Raw genomic sequence first — 5,787 nt, forward strand, 5'->3', positions numbered from 1 at the left:
TATCCATCGGTTTTATTAGATAACCAAGATGAAAATGTGTTATATCCGTCGGTGAAATTACAAAATCGAGGGGACATGTGTTTTCGTCATTTCAGAATTCCAAAAAGGTCTCTCTGGGGATCGAACTCATGACATTTTCACATACCCCTCGGTTATTTTAAAATCGAGAGGTAAAGTTTGCATTTTTATGACGTCATTCGTTACCTTGCCTTTGTAGTCGAGGTTAAATGCATTTCACTTTCGAGGTTAAATATTTTTTTTCTAGTAGTGATATATAGGGTCATGTCATCATATAAGAGTTTTTTTGTAATAGGGCGCTTCAAAAATAAAAGTGACAATATCTTCACAAAAAAAATGGACATATGATCTCAAGAATCATTGAAATACAAGACAACCAAATAACTTCAAAACAATCTCGAGAATCATTTAAAGAAGAAAAAGACCTACAAAGTTGGTTAGCAAGGTAAGTGTTATTGTTCAGTAATGCAATGGCTACATTAAGCTAATTCAAGACTCCTGACCATACTCATCCAATGAAATGGTAATTAAGAAATAAAATTTGGGATTTTTCTTCAAATCCACAATTTAAAAGATGAGCAGTGGAATTCTCATTAGTGATACCTCGATGAACCATGTTCATCTTAGTAGGAAGTATATGTTCACCAAGTAACTTTAAACACAAGAGTGAGAAGTGGGTCGTCAATTTTGAGATTCAAAATTCAAAATTGATTTATAAAAACAGTGAGAAGTGGGTCGTCAATTTTGAGATTCAAAATTCAAAATTGATTTATAAAAACTCTTGATTTTAAAAATATTTATGTTAGAATAAATAAAAAAGACTGAGAAATAGCAGTGGAATAGTATATAGAAGAAAGAAACACACTAGAAAGAAAATAAACAACTTAAAATAAATGAGATAAGAGATAAAAACATCACACCAAATAATTATTTTGGTTTGACCTAAACGACTTAGACTAATCATTTTTCTAAGAGTTTTCCCTTGATATTTCTACTAAAATAAATTTTGAGCTTTTCACTAGACCAACTCAAACAACCTTAAACAACAACTTGAGATTTTGCATAGGATCAACCCACAAACCTTCTAACAACAATCAGAGCTTTTACACAAACTTAGCTCACCCAAGATTTTTTTAAGGTTTAACTTGTAACCTTTAAATATCTTACAAAGATATTACATAAGAGAACTACACTTTTGAATAAAATAAATTTATCACAACACCAATAAAACACAACTCTAAGAAAAAACTTTTCGTTCTTTTGGCACTAAGGCAACTCTAGTGAAAAAATGACTTTAGAAGAAAAAGAGAGCCGAAAGAACAGTAGTAAGGTTTATATGTTTAGAAAAAATATGGCTAAAAAAGGAAATAATTCATGGAACTTTTTAATTATTTAATTGATTAACCTTAAGTGCTAATTGATTAACCATACCAAAAATAGGAAAGATTGAGTTTCGGCGTCACCGGGTTGATTAACACTCTATTTTGTCAATTAGGAGGTGTTACAAACATGTTTAATTAGTTTGAGAAAGATCTTAATCAATTAACTAGTGTAATTTACCTTCCTAATTTATTAACCAAACTTATATTTAATTAAGTGTGTGCCTAGATTTGTTTTAAGAGATTTATCAAAAGAGAATAGCGGTTTGAAAAGCATTTTATGTATATGTGCAATGCCTTAGTACCTCAAGACTTGTTCCTACTCCTTTTACAGTTAACTAATAAAACTAAAGCTCTAAGCTTAGGACCAAATGAGGTTTCGCACTTTCTCACTTTCACAACTTCAAGACTTCAAATTCCTTTGCTCGATTCAACATTCATTAGCACTTTAACTAGAACTTGAACCATATGTATGACGAGGCATGGGATGTCTCTTCCTGATCAAATGCCATCTTCGTGAACAAATTGACAGTTGATATCAACTCAATATTTGACTTTTGTCACAAAGAACTCTTGACACCAAAAAGGCATTTGACTTAAGAGTTTTCATCACCAAAGTTATTTTAACAATCACCATCGAAACCATTGCTATTTGATAGTCGTCATCATTGAAATCAATTTACGATTATACCTGCACAACACATAAAACCTCATTTCCACCTTTTTGATGATGACAACACACCTCTGAAGGAGGTGGTATAAAAATAAAGATAGGAAGACTTGATTGTTAACTCCTTCTCATTGATAAAGAAAGTATACTCAACTCCACATGAGAGTATACTTCTAAAAATAAGTAAAGGAAATAAAATAAAATAAAATTTAGACTTAACTTTGAAAACACACTAAAAATGATAAAATCAACACAATAAGTTCTAGAATTATTGTAACATAAAGTAAAATAGGGTGTATTAAAATGCACCGATCAGCGAAATTCAAGAGGAAGTTTATACGCAACAACCACCTAGGTTTGCGGACACAAATAACTCCCTAGTATGCATATTGAAGAAAGTAATGTATGGTCTTAAATAAGCCCCTATGGCTTGGTATGAAGAGATCCATCAGGCCCTCATTCAATTTGGGTTTACCTCAAGCCAGTGTGATCATTCACTTTTAATTTATCAACACCAAAACAACACTTTGTATGCTTTAGTTTATGTATATGACATCCTAATCACATACACGTCTTCCAAGCTTATTCATGACCTTATTTTCAAGCTTCATCTCAAATTTTCTCTCAAGAGACTTTGGAAGCCAAAATACTTCCTTGGGATTAAAGTACACGAGCAACCAAATGGAGTCACCATTCTCACCCAAACTAAATACATCAAAGACTTGTTGATCAAGAAAAACATTGGGGGGTCAACACGTCAATGTTCAATAACTCCAAGTTGAATAATAATGTTGTCATACCCCAAAATTTGCCCTACCTATTCTCATTTTATCTGGCTTATGGTCTCCAATTCATTTGCATATTCCTCTTAACATTCATTTAGGAATCATTCATTTTCATTTGCATAAGGTAACATCATTGGTTCAAAAGGTTTATGATTTCAACTGGATTGTCTCAATATTTGGGATATTAAGGATTATCAGATGACTATAATTGTTGCTCTTATTGTTAATTATGGAACAAGATGTTGTGAATTTCAAGTGGGTGTTATTGGTCTCTTGGACTGGGGTTTTTTTGTGCTTACTCATGGATCAAGTCATTTTGGATTATTACTTGGAAGAGTGTGCTTCAGTTGACTTTTGGTCAAAGTTAACTATGGGAGGTTGACTTTTGTTGATCTATTTATTGGGACTTTCTTATTCAAATTGGATCATGGCTACATTTTGGATGTACTTTTGGAAGAAAAAGAAGAAGAAATTGAAGACATTCACACAAGAGTTGACTTTTGGTTAACAAAGTCAACCATGGAAGGTTGACTTTTGTTGACTAGGTCATGTTGATTTGTTAATTGCACCACATTGCAAAGACAAATCTCTATACATGTCCTTATTCATGCTAACTAGATCCTAGCACAAGATTAAAGACTTCAATCATGAATGCAGCATACAATGTAATACATACCACATAGTCCAAACATTAAAATCATCACACATAACCAGGCATTCATCTCATCACAAACAATACATTGCAGCAGTACAAAAGAGATCCAATATCAAAGCAATACATTCGAACATCTAAAAAAATTTACTCAATGTGAAAAGTGCATATGTTGTATACACAAGTCAAAGCATGGTGCATATATGAACAAGATGCAGACTCGATCTCTTTTGCCAAGCATATTTCAGTCCCTGCACCATCTGACTTGCATAACTACTGTACTAGACCTGCAAACATTAGATGAAAACATCACCATCATCATCATCTAATGCCATACACATACATAGTCATACACAAACAAAACCATCATACACAAATAAAGCCCGAGTCATGCCAATGCAAAACCATCCTAAACTAATTGTCACTTTCAGGTAATTAACCAACATTAACTACAAGCAAACCACAAAACCCAATTGTCATGACAACTAACTAACTAATAGCTTACTAACTAACAGACTACTAACTCGCTGTTAACCCACCTCAAGTTAGTTTCAAACTAACTTACACCTCAAGTTAATAACTAAATTGTTTCCTAAGCTTCTAACTTCCAACAAACTCACTAACAAATTAACTGCACTCTAACTGCCAGCTGCCATGTGTCCCACAATAAAATTACCAAATTGCTCCTCATTTGAATTTCCCTCCAAATTGGTTTTTAACCCTAACTAACTTCTAACCTCTAAACTAACACACGCCCTATTCAATTTTTGCACTAAAAACAGGCTAAAAGAAACAAAGACCACTTAAGCCCTTCACTCCAACAAAACCAAATTCCAACTAACTTTTGGAAATTTCTCAACCCTTGATTAAATTTCCCCTTGGATCATTATCCAAGGGTACACATTCAATCATTTCTAACTAATTTCTAACAACATTTCCCTCCTGAAATCTCTCAACCCTCATCTATATAAACCGTAACTGATCGCTTCACAAAGATCAATCATTCATCCTATTGTTACTCTGTCAAATTCATGCCCTAACCTCCCCAAACCTCACTCAAAGCTCATCAATCCATCATTGATCATAGCTTCAAGTTGAAGCTCTGAATCAATTGAGTTGCATCCTCCATCATACAACCCTAATTCAGTTTCCTCATCATCTTCAACACTCCCCTCTTCAAATTCATGATTTTGACCTAACGTCTACATTGTTATTCTACTATATTCATATCCTATTGACAATAACAACATACATTCAAAAAGGAGAATAAAAAATAAGAATAAAGAATAATAATGGGATTAGATTAAAAACAAAGTATTTGGAGAGGATACACGTACATGAGCACGTGGCCTTGTTTCTCTGGGTTTCTATCAACATCTTCTTCAGCTCCAACTCTGATCGGGGCCAATCTCTGCCTCGTCGATAAGTCTTGAACTTCAACCTTCTTCATCCTTTTTTGCGCCATTATTGTTACCATGTAGTAAAGCTTCCTTGTCTAAACAAAATCCCCATGGTTGCAGCTTGAGTCTATGAATGTAGGCCATTTAATTTAAAACCTAAGGATTTCTAGGTTTGTGTTAAGATGAGATTTCACGGTTTAGGTTTAGTTGTAGTTTGATGAAAGTATGGAGATGGATAGGGCGTGAAGAGACGAGTCTAATGGTGGTGGTTTGGTTAGGTTTTGCGTCGCATCTTCGCCTGAGGAGATTTCAGCGCGACGACTGCGATTTCAGGCGACCTCAAGAGAGTATAGGGTGACTGATTTGAGAAATGTTAGAAATGAGGGAGTTCTTCTCCCTTCCCTCTTTCTGATTTATCATGGGCCAAGGCCTATTGGTATTTACTTAGCACACCTTTCCTTTTCCTAGTGCACCCCCATTTTGGAAATGAAACAAGACAAAAATGAACATGGGCCTCACTCGCATGGGCCCAGTAGCTAGTCACACCCAAATTTTCTATTCTACACCACCTGACAGGATAACTTTATTTCTATTGCTTTTCTTTTTAATATTTTTACATATCTAATTGGTAGTTTAGACATGATTGGGTTTAGTCTTAGTTAATTAGGATTTAATCCTCCTAATTAAAATTAGATTGGAATTAGGTAAATAATTAGGATGTCATAGCCTTAATCTTGATTAATTTGTCCTTAAAATTTCATAAGTTTAATAATGATCATTTCTTGCATGGCTTGGTGTGTATGGATTGTTTGACCTAAAAACTTTCATTATCCCCCATTGTCTTGATTTAATTAATTGATAAAATTCTATTTTGCTCAATTAA

General features: G+C 33.7%; 1 long non-coding RNA gene across 1 annotated transcript; it reads right to left on the reverse strand.

The window, feature by feature from the left end:
• Nucleotides 1–3,500: 3,500 nt before the first annotated feature.
• On the reverse strand, nt 3,501–5,324 carry LOC127120308 (uncharacterized). The gene is made up of 2 exons (XR_007803176.1): nt 4,842–5,324; nt 3,501–3,791 (listed from the first exon to the last, which is right to left on the reverse strand). It is a non-coding gene; the product is annotated as an uncharacterized LOC127120308 (long non-coding RNA).
• Nucleotides 5,325–5,787: the final 463 nt, after the last annotated feature.

This window comes from Lathyrus oleraceus, chromosome 2 (genome assembly GCF_024323335.1).
Source record: "Lathyrus oleraceus cultivar Zhongwan6 chromosome 2, CAAS_Psat_ZW6_1.0, whole genome shotgun sequence".
Lineage (NCBI taxonomy): Eukaryota > Viridiplantae > Streptophyta > Magnoliopsida > Fabales > Fabaceae > Lathyrus > Lathyrus oleraceus.